Genomic DNA, 16,183 nt, shown 5'->3' with positions numbered 1-16,183 from the left:
AACAGATTTAAGTTACTTCACAAGAGCTGAAGATCCAAGAAGCCCCTACTTCTTGCTGGGTAAATCTCTACAGTCATTCAATCCCTGTTTTGGTAGGTGTTGGGGATTTGTGACAGGGACAAGCACGCTGTTTCCCTCTCTCCAATTCAGGCCTGGAAACCTTGCTGATTTTATTCTGTGGACATGAGTGGCCTTGTTATTATGGACCTTTTCTCCACTCCCCATGTTAAGTACTCTGTTACCATTCACAGTCATAGCACACATTAGAATCATAATTGGGTATGATACTGACAGACAACAGAAGCCAGTGAAAACAGAACCCGACAGAAGAGGTCAGCGCCCTCAAGAGGGAGGCAAGAAAAATTGTCAGAAAAAGTAAAGTGTCTTATGACATGACATTTAAAATGTTGACATCATTCTTGAAAAGTAGAAAGATCTCTACATGTCCTTTGAACTCAAGAACAAATATTCTGGCAGTAGCTCAATATTTGCTGTCATGGATGAGGGACTCTAGTTATGGTGAGAGAATAAAAAGGCTGGGATAGTTCTACTTAAAGTGGAAAACATGAAAGAAAGATTTAATAGCGTTCAAAATTATGAAGACTTTGATAGAGCAAATTGAAGGAAACTGTGAGTGGAAATTTTCTGGGTATGGCATGGGTGAGAAAGTTCGGAAAATACAGTGAGAATGAAAACATCAGAACCGCAAAATCAAGAATTTTGTTTTCCTGGGTTTTCCACATATGCCTGAAATGGAGACTTCAGAATCTCATTCTTGATTGGCAACTATCTTATTTCCATGCACTTGCAGCTCATTATTAGCCCAACTCATGCTGACTGTAACACAACATCAGAAATTGCTGAAGAAATTCAGCAGGCCTGACCACATCTGTGGAGAGACAGCAAATTTTACATTTTCGGACAGCGACCGTTCATCTTCACCCTAACTCTACATCATTTCCAATTCTTCTGTTCTTCCCCAAGAAACTAATTGGCACTAATTTTTGACAGGTCAGGCAGCATCCAAGGAACAGGAAATTCGACGTTTCGGGCACAAGCCCTTCTTCAGGAATGAGGAAAGTGTGTCCAGCAGGCTAAGATAAAAGGTAGGGAGGAGGGACTTGGGGGAGGGGCGATGGAGATGTGATAGGTGGAAGGCAGTCAAGGTGAGGGTGATAGGCCGGAGTAGGGTGGGGGCGGAGAGGTCAGGAAGAAGATTGCAGGTTAGGTCGTCGGTGCTGAGTTCGAGGGATTTGACTGAGACAAGGTGGGGGGAGGGGAAATGAGGAAACTGGAGAAATCTGAGTTCATCCCTTGTGGTTGGAGGGTTCCCAGGCGGAAAATGTGGCGCTCTTCCTCCAACCGTGGTGTTGTTATGTTCTGGCGATGGAGGAGTCCAAGGACCTGCATGCCACGGGGTGGTAGGGTTGGTTGGTCCGGGTGTCCCAGAGGTGTTCTCTGAAGCGTTCCGCAAGTAGGCGGCCTGTCTCCCCAATATAGAGGAGGCCACATCGGGTGCAGCGGATGCAATAGATGATGTGTGTGGAGGTGCAGGTGAATTTGTGGCGGATATGGAAGGATCCCTTGGGGCCTTGCAGAGAGGTAAGGGAGGAGGTGTGAGCGCAAGTTTTGCATTTCTTGCGTTTGTGGGAAGGTGCCGGGAGTGGAGGTTGGGTTGGTGGGGGGTGTGGACCTGACGAGGGAGTCACGAAGGGAGTGGTCTTTTCGGAACGCTGATAGGGGAGGGGAGGGAAATATATCCCTGGTGGTGGGGTCCATTTGGCGGTGGCGGAAATGACGGCACCTGCTGCGTTTTTCCAGCAACACATTTTCAGCTCTGATCTCCAGCATCTGCAGACCTCACTTTCTCCACTAATTTTTGACATCCCAATTCTGAGGACTGGAGTAAAGAAGGCTGAGAGGAGCTCCGATAGAGGTTTTCAAAATCATGAGCAGATTGGATAGAGAAGATAGGCTTCCGATTGTAAAAGAAACAATAACAAGAGGGCACTAATGTTTAGTGATGTGCAAATAAAGCAAGGTGATGTTAGAAAAAAAATATTTTCACACAATGAGTACTTAGGATTTGGAATGTACTCCCTGGAAATGTGTTGGAGGCAGGTTCAATTGCTATCTTCAAGAGCATATGGTAATTTATTGGACATTAACTGTGTGCAAGGACATGGGGGAGAACACAGGAGCTTCAAGCCAGTGCAGGCAAAATGCACTAAAATAATTCTGTGATTGACCTGCTAGGGATGCTGGAAGTCCAGATTACTTGCCTGGCTATCATCCAACTGTATCTTCACCACAACATCCTCGAGTGCTCCATGGCCACCATCTCCACTGACTCTTGGTCCACAATGACAAAGTATCAGCCTCACCACATCGTCACAAATGCTCTCAGACCAACACACACATCACTTCACTCTTCCACACTTTGCTTTGGAGCACAGGGCTACCTATGATTCTGCCAGATTGCTTTCAGGACAGGAATGAGCATGCGTCTCACGCACACACACAGGATGCATCTTATGACTCTTAGCTTGCTTTCTGAATGTTTGCTCAACTGGTGCTGACTTGGAGTCTGCTAGCCTCTGTGGGTCACATTGCTTCTCAGCACACAGGCTCTCCAGTACTCAGTTACAGGGTTGCCAGCTTGTGTGGAATTGACATGTCTCTGTCTGGTACTGGGATATGTCAAAGTCATCCTGCAACATGAGCCCAGAGCTGAGAGCAAACTCATTACATGTTTCAAGTAAATGGTCACGTCTGAAAGGGGACAAAGAAGACCACATACAGTCAGCTGTTACTATCATAATCAGTGAAGGGGTATAACTGACTGTACAGTGACAGGGTGTTGGTCAAGGTCAGACAGGCACTTGGCTCTAACAGAGTTTGGGGTTCCATATCCTTGCAGTTTGGGGATTGGGCCACAGTCATTCAGGTCAAGTACAAGTAGTTCAAGGGTTTGAGGTGGATCACTCAAAGCGCTGAGTAGGGAGTAGTTTGGAGGCTGGGCTGTGTTCAGTTAGGGCTGTCCATGGGAGGGTGGTCCATGGTCAGTCCTGAGGGTTTGCTCAATAATGGTCAGGGATAATCAAGAGGACAGTTCACAGACTCCTGCACAAAGTAGGCAGCTCATATCTGAGGAACGGGTTCCTTGCAAGGTGTTGCCGATGAAGTGATTGCTGTTCAGTGAAAGGGTAGGTTTTAGAATAAAGGGTGGCATTGTGGGAACTCAAAGACTTTACATGGGTGATCTGCGATGGGGTACTATCACAGTTAGTCTCAGACTAGCATCTACATGGGACAATGTGCAGCCAACATGGGCATGGCATGAACTTGAAATAAAGTGAGGGTGTGAGTATTAACAAAAAGGGGCTTAATAGAAATGGGGGAGAAAGCTGAAACATGATGGGAGTCACAGGAGTAGGACAGACCTCAGCACAGACCCAGGCTGCTATACATGTCCTGGAGCAGCACAGACCACGTACTGACCCAGGCTGCTATACATGTCCAGGAGCAGCACAGACCACAGCACTGACCCAGGCTGCTATACATGTCCAGGAGCAGCACAGACCACAGCACAGACCCAGGCTGCTATACACGTCCAGGAGCAGCACAGACCACAGCACTGACCCAGGCTGCTATACATGTCCAGGAGCAGCACAGACCACAGCACTGACCCAGGCTGCTATACAGGTCCAGGAGCAGCACAGACCACAGCACTGACCCAGGCTGCTATATATGTCCAGGAGCAGCACTGACCACAGCACTGACCCAGGCTGCTATACATGTCCAGGAGCAGGACAGACCTCAGCACTGACCCAGGCTGCTATACATGTCCAGGAGCAGGACAGACCTCAGCACTGACCCAGGCTGATATATATGTCCAGGAGCAGCACAGACCTCAGCACTGACCCAGGCTGCTATACATGTCCCGGAGCAGCACAGACCTCAGCACTGACCCAGGCCGCTATACATGTCCAGGAGCAGCACAGACCACAGCACTGACCCAAGCTGCTATACATGTCCAGGAGCAGCACAGACCTCAGCATTGACCCAGGCTTCTATACATGTCCAGGAGCAGCACAGACCACAGCACTGACCCAGGCTACTATACATGTCCCGGAGCAGCACAGACCTCAGCACTGACCCAGGCTGCTATACACGTCCAGGAGCAGCACAGACCACAGCACTGACCCAAGCTGCTATACATGTCCAGGAGCAGCACAGACTTCAGCACTGTCTCAGGCTGCTATACATGTCCAGGACCAGCACAGACCATAGCAGTGACCCAGGCTGCTATACATGTCCAGGAGCAGCACAGACCTCAGCACTGACCCAGGCTGCTATACATGTCCAGGAGCAGCACAGACCACAGCACTGACCCAAGCTGCTATACATGTCCAGGAGCAGCACAGACTTCAGCACTGTCTCAGGCTGCTATACATGTCCAGGAGCAGCACAGACCTCAGCACTGACCCAGGTTGCTATACATGTCCAGGAGCAGCACAGACCCAGGCCACTATAGATATCCAGGTCCAGCACTGACCCAGGCTGCGATACATGTCCAGGAGTAGGACAGACCTCAGCACTAACCCAGGCTGCTATACATGTCCAGGAGCAGCACAGACCTCAGCACTGACCCAGGCTGCTATACATGTCCAGGAGCAGCACAGACCACAGCACTGACCCAGGTTGCTATACATGTCCAGGAGCAGCACAGACCCAGGCCGCTATAGATATCCAGGTCCAGCACTGACCACAGCACTGACCCAGGCTGCGATACATGTCCAGGAGTAGCACAGACCTCAGCACTAACCCAGGCTGCTATACATGTCCAGGAGCAGCACAGACTTCAGCACTGTCTCAGGCTGCTATACATGTCCAGGAGCAGCACAGACCTCAGCACTGAACCAGGTTGCTATACATGTCCAGGAGCAGCACAGACCCAGGCCACTATAGATATCCAGGTCCAGCACTGACCCAGGCTGCGATACATGTCCAGGAGTAGGACAGACCTCAGCACTAACCCAGGCTGCTATACATGTCCAGGAGCAGCACAGACCTCAGCACTGACCCAGGCTGCTATACATGTCCAGGAGCAGCACAGACCACAGCACTGACCCAGGTTGCTATACATGTCCAGGAGCAGCACAGACCCAGGCCGCTATAGATATCCAGGTCCAGCACTGACCACAGCACTGACCCAGGCTGCGATACATGTCCAGGAGTAGCACAGACCTCAGCACTAACCCAGGCTGCTATACATGTCCAGGAGCAGCACAGACCTCAGCATTGACCCAGGCTGCTATACATGTCCAGGAGCAGCACAGACCACAGCACTAACCCAGGCTGCTATACATGTCCAGGAGCAGCACAGACCTCAGCACTGACCCAGGCTGCTATACATGTCCAGGAGCAGCACAGACCTCAGCACTGACCCAGGCTGCTATACATGTCCAGGAGCAGCACAGACCTCAGCATTGACCCAGGCTGCTATACATGTCCAGGAGCAGCACAGACCTCAGCATTGACCCAGGCTGCTATACATGTCCAGGAGTAGGGCAGACCACAGCACTGACCCAGGCTGCTATACATGTCCAGGAGTAGGGCAGACCACAGCACTGACCCAGGCTGCTATGCATGTCCAGATTGGATGCGCTGGCTTGCATGGCCATCATTGGCAGAGTGCATGAAAAAGCACACAGTGAAGTTGTGTTTCTAGGCTGTTTCCTCAGGATTAAACACACAGGACCTCAGTTGGAGAGACTGTTCTTGACTTATAATGCCCTAAGTTGCATGTAGCTGGGTTTCAGACACGGAGAAATTGGTGTGAAGGCTGGAAGTACCCGACACGGTTGAGCACTTCGGACATAGGATTACAGGAGAACGGCAGTGAAGAGTTCAGTTGTAATGAGGTGAAAAGTGGAAGACTGCTAGAAATATTGCTGCATGCCCTGGCAGACAAAGCAGCTCAATCAACAAAACCTTTTATCTGAAAGCGGAAACATTTCACCTTCAGGCACTGACAGGAGGTTGCACTGACAGATGGCACAGATTTAAGTGGAAGAACTTGAATGAACATGCAAAATTTCTCCTCTAAAGAGGAGATTAGCATAATCTGGAATGCATTTACTGAAACTATGCTCAAAACAGATCAAAAGAAACTTTTTATAGATCAGTGATTAGATAAACAACAATAAATTAATAAGAATATTTTTTAAATGATAAGTAGTCAATACAATTTTATTGTCCTGATGGAAATTCTTTATGCATAACTAACAAAAAAAAGAAAAATATTCCATCAGCACCCATGTTCCATGTCATCATTTTGCAGAGTGAACATCATAGGTTAAAGTCAAAAAAGAGTCAGTGATAGTGTAAAGAGAAATTGGGTCTTCATCCTGCCATTCGGCAGAGATGTATCTGATGAATATATCTAAATTAGTGTTGTGGCTGTGTTTCCCAGACCATTTCCTGTCCCAGCCATTGATGGTGTACTGAGAGAACAGGTAATGAAGCAATTGAGGCAGGTTGGGAAGCTTTTCAATTCAGGGTGGTCATAGGTCTTCAGCAGATGCTCAGCCATCTTTACAGAGCCTCTTATTTCTCTGTTTCTGGAAAGCTGCAGTGCTGAAGGGACTACCTGCTTTTACTAGCCATGCATTCTGGCCCAACATGGCAACGGCAGTGATTGCCAAGTCCTACAGCAAACAGTCATATATCTGGTGCCAACCAAAGAACCAACCTGTGTAAGGTGGTGTAAGGAGATGAGCAGAGTGCTCAGAATCCAAGGGTTGCACATAATGTTGTCAAGCTGCTTCCACCCTGACTGTTCTAGAATCATACAGTTCTACAGCACAGGAACAGATCCTTCAGTTCAACTTGTCCATGCCAAGACCCTAAATTAGTGTAGTCCCATTTGCCAAAATTTGGCCCATATTCCCTTTAAATCCTTCCTATTCATATACCCATCCAGATGCCTTTTAAATGTTGTAATTGTACCAGCCTCCAACACTTCCTCTGGCAGCCCATTCCATTCACACTTGCACTGCATAAAAAGTTGCCCCTTAGGTCCCTTTTAAATCTTTCCCCTCTCACCTCAAACCTAAGCCCTCTAGTTGTGGACTCTCCTACCCGGCGAAAAAGACTTTGTCTATTTACCCTTTCATAATTTCCCAAACTTCTGTGAAGTCACCTTGAACCTTTGATGCACCAGGGAAATTAGTCCCAGCCCGTTCAGTTTCTCCCAATAACTTAAACCCTCCAACTCTCGCAACATCTTTGTATCTTCTTCTGCACTCTTTCAAGTTTGACAACGTCTTTTCTATAGCAGGGAGACCAGAATTGAATGCAGTATTCCAAAAATGGCCTAACCAATGTGCTGTACAGCTGCAACATGACTGATCACTGTATCTGGAGTTCCATCTCCCTCTCCTCTCAAAACATTATTTTAATCTTTCTTTTAAACTGCCACCATTTTTACCTATCCTATCCATATCCAAATATTTGAAGGAGCGAACGCCTTAAGGCTATAGAGAAGGAACTAGGGAGTGAGATGAATCAAATAGTCTTTTCAAAAGAGCAAACACAAAAAGATGGGCCAAATAGCCTCCTTCTGTTCTGTCTCATTCAGGTTTAATGACCTTGAGGGGAAATATAACAGAAAGCGAGTTGTAAAGCTACTAAACCACCTGTCTGTGACTGTAGTAATGACTTTTGAGACCATTCCTGATTACACTACAGCCAAATCCACTGAGGAGTGTGCTTAGCTGTTCTATTTTTCATTTGGGTATATAGAATTGTGAAATTTATGACATTGTGGGGTGAGAGCCAAATTAACTTTGGCACCCACATTTATTTTCTTTGCAAATTATGTGCCCATCACTCAGTTGTTGTCTCTTTTAAAATAACTGAAAGACTTTGCAAATGAGTGATTTAATTTATTTAACTATACTATGAAATTACATTTTTTTCACATTTTCAGTGAAGCATCTGTTCAGAAAGGAATTTTCTATATTGAGCGCTATTATAAAATGTCATATTAAAGTAAAATGCTTAATTTCCTTTTATGTACAAGCTTTTCACACAAAACATTCCAATAGTTTGAACTTACTATTCTATCCCAATATGACGTTATGGGATTTGAAGTTAAGTTCTGTTACATGTGCAGTAGTAGAAATGCACTTATTACAACAAGCCAGCCAAAAAATTCCATTTGCAGCCTAATTCTCGTAATTCATGAACCAATTAGGTCACAACAAGAAGGGCACAAGTCAAGGAGTTTGTTTATTTGACTTTTGATATTCAGTAACCAAGCTTAAATTGCACTTACAAATTACATCCTCCTTAGTGATCTATTGGAATCCCATGGGAAATGTTCATGGTTGGTCAGTACCTATAACCTGTCGCCCAGAACAAATTCTGAATTTATATTCACCAGCCTTCTAACCAGTGAAAACCTGTGGAAGTATACAAAACTCATTCCCAAGTAACAGGACCCCTATCAGCACCACTACATTCTGGTAAACCAATTGAAGGGATGCTGTTTACCTTGGCAATCACGAAAAATCATGTTCTTTCCTATTGTTAGATAAGCCCACAAAAGTTGAAATGTCAATAATTTGTTTGTGTATACTTATACAATAATCTGATCACAACATAGCATGATTAAGTCTACAGTTTGTAAATTCCATCAAGTTTAGTGCACTGACATTGTTAGAGTTTAGACCTATTTTAAAAGATGTGTGCACTATGTTGAATCTCAACGATCATTCCTTTTTCAGCCAAAAGATACTGAAACGGCTCCTAATTAAAGGGTAGGTAAAGTTACGGTGCAAGAGAATAATTTCCATTTGAAGTACTACTCTTCCTCTGACACCATCCTTTAGTACAAAAATGTCCATCAGGTTACAACAAGTGAAGCACCAATGACTTTCTTGGTGAAGGAGTTATAGTATGTGGGATCAGCTTCCCTCCAGAGCGACTGTAATGAAGTGACCTGCCATTGTAATTCCATTCTATTCCATGGGTGCTGGAAGTAAGAATTGGTCAATTTAGGACCACCAATCCACCGGTAATGCTAATGGCTTCCTCTGGGACAAACTGTCAGTTAAATGTTTATGCCCTTATCTCTCTACTCTCTACTCTAGTCCTACTCCAGGACTTGATTTGGGAAGATGCAGTCGCTATGTGACCAATTAGACTGATTGTCAACTTGCAGATCCATCCAACATAGCTACGGCAGGAGGTAAGAATGCAGAAGTCTCCTGCTCACCATGCTCAATGTGGAGTATCACACCTCAAGCTCTAGCCTCTGGCTTCAGGCTATATCACAAAAACACAAGTGATGTGAAAGATGCTAATGCATATACTTTGTCTCAGGTGTCTCTAGAGATGGGAAATCTTCAAATTCAAAGGCATGCTAGATTGACTCAGAGAATTGGAGAGATTTTTTTTCCCAAAAGCATCAAGTTGCTTTAATTCTTTTGCTTTCCAACCCGTGCTGCCGAAAAGCTAGCTTTCTAAGGGATATGTAATCAGCAGTGAATTTTCCATTGTTGCATGGGATGTGGGTCTCTGTCCAGGCCAGCATTGACTGCCCATTCTAGCTGCCCTTAAACTGAGTGGCTTCTTAGGCTACTTCAGAGGACAGTGAAGAGTCAACAATATTCACGTGGATCGGAGTCATATGTAAGCCAAACAGATTTCCCTAAAGTGATAATGGATAATATGTGGTGAACAGTAATAAGGCACATTACACACATGCTCATTACACACAAGAATGTGACAGGGTTCTTCAGAAAAATATACTCCCCTGAGATTATTTCCCTCCTTAAGCTCTTAATTATTCATCATCCTTGTTCAATGAGTCACAAAACACAGGGAATTCAAGATATTTTTATCTTGATACAGCAATTCTTCATTGCCAGCAACAACAGATTCAAAGACTAAAGGATTTTAGATTTCAGGTTGCCACTAAATATACTCCTGATAAACTCCTAATTACCATATCTAAGTATAGTTTTTAAACCACAATGCCTTTGAGTGTTATACCAGTAGGAAGTCACTAATCACTCTGATCTGTACATTTTGCTTTAGTCCGATGAAAGAGTAAAAATAGAACAGCAGCGAAGTATAAATCATATTTCTCGAATGACAGATTTTTAGACAAATCAGTGACAGAAGGAAAATGTAAACTTTAGGTTTTGATGGGCAAACGCTTGGATTTGGTAAGAAACGTTCTCCGAATGTTTCATTTAAAGCTATCTTGGGAGAATTTCACTCAGACATTTCAAAGACTGTTCAAGGATTGGAAACTCTTGATAAAAAAATTAAAGCTATGGTGGACTCTTGGCAATGGATTAACTGCATAATTACAGCAGATAGAAATATGAGCAAAAATTGATTCAATTTTATTCTGAAGAGGAATGTGACTGGAAAACATGTTAAAAGTGACCAAACTCAATTGATTACAGGTACAACAAAATGGGTCACTTGCTTTGTTGGGAAAAGAAAGAAAAATCAATGTACTTTACTTGCAGCATTAGGACACATCGGGCCTTTTCCATACAAAAGGAATCTGATGTCAATTTGAGTTCTACACTTCAAGACTGAGCTAACTGGTGCCAACCCTGGCTCTATTCATACAGGCTCTATACTGCCTGTAACCTCAAGGTACTTTTCTTACTGTTATTTGCCACCATATGAGCTCCTGTCAAACACATGCTTAACAAAAGCTCATCATTACTTCACTCAAGGCAGCCCCACAGCAACTCCCAAGACAGGGTGTCCACTTTTTATGATGGACGCTTTGACCAGTTTTGCAGAGATGGGGTAATATTTCTGGTGAGCTTATCTCACTCCACTGATGGCTAACAGGCACAGTGCTCTTAATAGTAAATAAAGAGGCAAAGACATGAGAAGGCTCCCAGGCTGGGTTTCCCACAAGCTGTTTACCAGACTGATTCCTGGGATAGCAGGACTAATGTTTGAAGGGAGATGTTATTTATTCATTTGCAAGATGTTGCCCTTCACTAATAACCCAGAATCGGCAGTGAACAGTTTCCCATTGTCTCGTGGAATGTGGACTGCCCTGTCCAGACCAGCACTGGCTGCCCGTTTCCAGCTGCCCTTACACCGAGTGGCTTCTTAGGCTACTTCAGAGGGGAATGAATAGTCAACAACCTTTTAAATGGATCTGAGTCACATGCATGACAAACAGATTTCCCTAAACGGCAAACGGTAATACATGCACCTCACACACATGCTCATTACAGACAAGAATTAACCTACATTGCTGTGCAGTCACATGTTGAACAGACCAGCGAGGGACAACAGTTTTTTTCCCTAAAGGATCTTGGTGAACCAGATGGGTTTTTCTGACAATCGACAATGGTTGTATTGTCAATGCTACAGACTCAGACCTCCAGTCCATAAGATCTGACATTAACTGTGACACAGCTTCTTATGCACACGTTTACTTGCAAAGGTATAATTAACCCTTTATTCCACACTCCCTTGAATTTAAATTCAATTTGGGCTGATGGATAACTTGCTCTCTGTGATAGAGCCCGTGAGTCATACACCTGCAGCCAATTCGACCGAGCGGGAATCACAGCACTGAACCCTCTGCAAATCGGCACAATTGACTGCAGTCTGAGTCTGAAATGGCATTGCAGCATTAGAAAATGGATAAGAAAAATCACAGCATTGGTGTAATGATTGACCTTCTCAGGGTTGAAACACATCAGTGAGGCAGATTAGAAGTTGTGGGGTTTTATTATTCTGAAGTGTCTCTGTTATGTCCACTGCTACCAAAATCAGAACCAAAATTCTGTTGGTTGTACCACACAAAGATACACCAAGGGCACTTAAAAGTTCAAATATACAGCTGTAGCGCTATTGAAATAGGCTTTCAGATATCTTGAACGACAGCATAATGACCTTTTTTTAAACAAAACCTATAGACACGTACATCATTCCTTATGTTCTGCCCAGTGAATCAGAAGTACGTGCCAGTTAATGGCACTCATTTTATGGTCGATAGAAGCATTATACCATGCAAAGCTTTTGTCTTGCTATACATGTTCAGCTGGCTGAAATATATGCTTTCACACTTTTCATGTCTTGCACTTCTGTCCTTCTGTCCCAAGACCAGAGGAAATTGAGTGAGGTTCATAAAAATGATTGCTGAGTTTTGAGAACAGCAGAAAACAATCTCGACCATTTATATTTCCCAATGACTGAAGAACCACAGACAATTTTTCAGCAGCACTTAAATAAAAGCAAACATTTGCTTGATTTGAAAGATTCCTAACTGGCTTTAGCAGAGTATGTAACAAAACACAATTCGGAAGGAACTATCATCCACTGATCAGGAACAAAATATACCATGTCTTCCCTGATTCCGAGGGTTGTGTAAAGCAGCAACAGGTATGAAGGAATGAAGCCAATTCAAGTAGATTTAGGTTGAATTTTCCTAGTCATCCATAAAAATAGAGCAACATAGTGCAAATAATGTAAATTTGAAAGCGTCATATTTGACTCCAGATGACATTTCAGTTGCCCCTCCATAGATACTGCCTGACCTGATGAGCATTTCCAGCACTTTGTCTTAATTCTTCAACTGTAGTACTGGACTACCAGAACTCCATTGAAAATCTGGCAAAATAGCTTGTCTTGGTAAAAAGGAGGTACACCAGGTTGATTCCAGGGATGAAAGGGCTATCTTACAAGGAACAGTTGAGTGGCTTTGGGCTTATGCTCGCTGGAATTCAAAAGAATGAAGGGGAATCTGATATAAGATGCTAAATGTTGAACAGATGGTCCTCCTTTTGGGACAGTCTTGAATTAGAGGTCAAGATATAGAGTGAGAGGAGATAGATTCAAAATTGAGCTGAGGAGATACTACTCCTCTCAGAGGGCTACGTATCTGTGGAACTCACCGCCCCAGAGTGCAGTGGGGGCACAATCAATCAACAGATTCAAGAAAGAAATAGATTTATATGTTTCTGATGAAAAGCAAGATAAAGGGTTGTGGGGAGCAGCCAGGAAAGTGGAGTTGAGACCAGGATAGGATCAGCCATGATCATGTTCAATGGCAGAGCTGCTTGATGGGCTGAATTGCCTACTCTCACTCCTAATTCCTATGTTCTTAATTCATGTGTCCTTGCCCTCAAATTACATAGTAAATGGGTAAAAAAAAAGACAGAGGCTTTTCATAGTGAGGGTTCTCATTTCCTGGACTCACAAAGAACCTCATATAAGACAGCAGCCAATAAATCAAACATTGAAATTGTTAACCATTTATCTCAAGTACAGCACGGTCCTGAAACCAATTGATTAACCATTTTATCACCACAGTAATTATAATCATCAGGCTTTCTATTTACCTATTTTTCAAAACACATCTGTAGTTCTGGTGTTTGAGTCAAGCCGACACTCTGAAAAAGAATAAACACAAGATATTCTGCTGAAAAGGATGTTTTTGTTTTGCAAGTTTAATTCTTTTCTTTGTTCTTTATATCACTCAGAGGTAATTTATACATAATTGCTAAATAGGTCATATGTAACATTATTTCATAACATTTATTTCAGCCACAAACCAGCTGAATCCCATTGGTGTGAACCAGACCTGTCTCAAAGGTATGTCTCCTACTAGTGCCAATTCTTAATTCGTGGACACCTGCCAATATAATCTACCAGTGGAGTTGTGATGTGCCTCTTTCCTTAGCACTGGCAAATGTACTATTTCACACCATAACTCTTGTTCTTCCTATATAAATATAAGTATGCACACAGATATATTAAACATGTGAAATGCATTAGATTCTTAATTCAATTATAAATAAGTTCCTTAGAAACAAACCAGCTCAATTCCTAATTTACAATTTTGGTACCAGCACCAGATCATAACATAAAAGCGGCACATCATTGGCCTCGTTTTCAGCCAGGTCAAAGTCACATTGCACAATTCAACTCTGGAAAGCTTCACATGTACTCTGCTTTATTCCAGTCTTGCTTAGCTCCTTCACTCATTCAAAACAAAAATGCTCTTTCCCAGAGTAAGGTCGAACATCAATTTGGCAGCCCTTTGAAATACTGACTCCCAGGAGCTGACCTAAAGACTAAAGGATGCATTTTTCCTTGCAAAAATCAGAGTGATTCTATTAACAGTGTAAATGGTGAAGTAACTAGGAATAGTGATATCGTTATTATAAGTGATATTGCTATGTCACTATTTCCGATGAATCAGTTGATATGACAAACAAAGCACAATACATCGGTCCGAGTTTTGCTGCAATAAAAACAGCAAGGTTGTAGTATTACAGGTCATTGTGGCCCTTCTTGCCCGAAACATCGATTCTCCTGTACCTTGGATGCTACCTGACCAGCTGTGCTTTTCCCGCACCACACTCTCAACTCTGATCTCCAGCATCTGCAGTCCTCACTTTCTCCTATTACAGGTGATTAGCTGCTGACAAGTTTGTGAAGTCCCTGCAGACAGCTTTACAAAATCTGTGCCACAATTCCAAATAATGCTATCATTCAGCTATGCTTAGCTGCACCTGTCATTTTAACACTACAAAATCATTTGCTGGAAAGAATAAATCCTGTAATCAACTGATGGCTAATTGCCATTACTGTGACGGTTAACATATGGACAATAGTTTCAAATGTTTGGTTCCACATCAGAAGAAATCAGCATGAAGTATAGCTGCTTTCCGTTTCTTATTCACATGCTTGAAACTTTAAGGTATGACAGCCTTAAGATCTTCTACATACTCAGAGCTCCTTCTTTGTATTGTTGGCCAGTTTATGCAGCATGTGATATTGATGACATTACAGCGTGCTCCTCACATAGAACTTTACAGGTAGAACTAAGATGAATACAGAAAGTCTTCCCAAAATTCAGCTTTTCTCATCAAAAGACGATATCACATTCCAATTTGTCTTCAAAAAGAGTTTGGCAGATGATTTTCGTCTGCTGTAGCAGACGAACAAGACAAGGACCCAGTCATTCTGCAACTGAGCCCTTCTAATAAATATTCAGAGCATCTCAATATTTGCCAATCTCAATAAATGTCCCCACTAATCTTACAGGTGTACAAAAACGTTTAAAGGGGCCATGCATTACTAAAAGAAAAGCAACAAAATTTTAAAGGGAACATTAAAGTCAATTATATGTGAGCATTGGTAAACCCAAATATATGAAATAGGAGCAGAAGCAGACCAATCAGTCTCTCAAGCCTCCTCCACCATTCATTGAGATCATGGCTGATCTGTTTGACTTCCACATTCCCACTTACCTCTGATAAGCTTTGATTCCCTTGCCTAACAAGAATCTATCCACAAGAATCTATATGCCACCCAGCTTGGTGTGGCAGCCTCCCAGCCTGACGAGGTGGATTCTCAGTCTAGCATGGTGATCTGTCAGTGGTGCAGCATGGTAGTGTCTTGGCCTGGCATGGCTTCAATATGGACTTCTATTCTCATAGTGAAGTCCTCCATGGCTAAGCACTTAAGAAAGACTGTAATGTTTGAATTGCCAGCTTCAGTTCTTTATTTTCTCCTTAAAACTAAAAAGGTCTACAATGCAACATTCAACCTTAGTCTGTATGTATTATGCTATACTATAATTATTGCAAGGTTTATCTTTGAACTTTGTTCTTTCTTTTCACCTTTTTCTTAAGATTCTGTAACTGGGTACTTGTCCCTAAGAGGGTGCCTTGTATGGTGACGTTATACATTTTTCATTGTACTTTGGTACTTGAGTATACATGACAATAAAACCAAAATCAAATCACTTTAGTCTTAAATACACATTTATATAGCAACCCTGCCTCCTTCATCCTTCTGAGGCAGAGAGCTCCAAAGTCGTACAAACCTCAGAAATATTTCTCCGCATCTCTGTCTTAACAGAGGACCTTTCATTTTAAGATACCAGTTCCCTAGTGCTCCCGAGCTCTGGACTGACCCACAAGAGTGAACATATTCTCCACACCCACCTTGTCAAGATCATTGAGGGTCTAACCCTCTTCAATCAAGTCACTCTTCAAATTTGTAAATTCCAGTGGTAACAAATTCCAGACAGTCCAACTTATCCTCAAAAGCTCATCCAATCAACCCCGGGATTAATCTAGTAAACTTCCCCTGAATAACCTCCAATGCA

At 43.3% G+C, this 16,183-nt stretch overlaps 1 protein-coding gene across 6 annotated transcripts in view; it reads right to left on the bottom strand.

The window, feature by feature from the left end:
- myocd (myocardin) overlaps positions 1-16,183 on the bottom strand; it is a 633,805-nt gene that overhangs the window by 476,970 nt on the left and 140,652 nt on the right. For 5 of the 6 annotated variants that reach the window (XM_060844259.1, XM_060844268.1, XM_060844264.1 and 2 more), the window contains one exon: positions 13,404-13,454. The exons of the other annotated variant lie outside the window; for it this stretch is intronic. The gene's annotated coding sequence lies outside the window, so the exon portion shown is untranslated. The remainder of the gene's footprint in view (positions 1-13,403; positions 13,455-16,183) is intronic. 6 annotated transcript variants of the gene reach the window in all.

Source organism: Hemiscyllium ocellatum, chromosome 25, assembly GCF_020745735.1.
Source record: "Hemiscyllium ocellatum isolate sHemOce1 chromosome 25, sHemOce1.pat.X.cur, whole genome shotgun sequence".
In the NCBI taxonomy this organism is placed as follows: Eukaryota; Metazoa; Chordata; class Chondrichthyes; order Orectolobiformes; family Hemiscylliidae; genus Hemiscyllium; species Hemiscyllium ocellatum.
The sequence above is the reverse complement of the archived record's forward strand: the minus strand, read 5'-3'. Positions and strand labels throughout refer to the sequence as shown.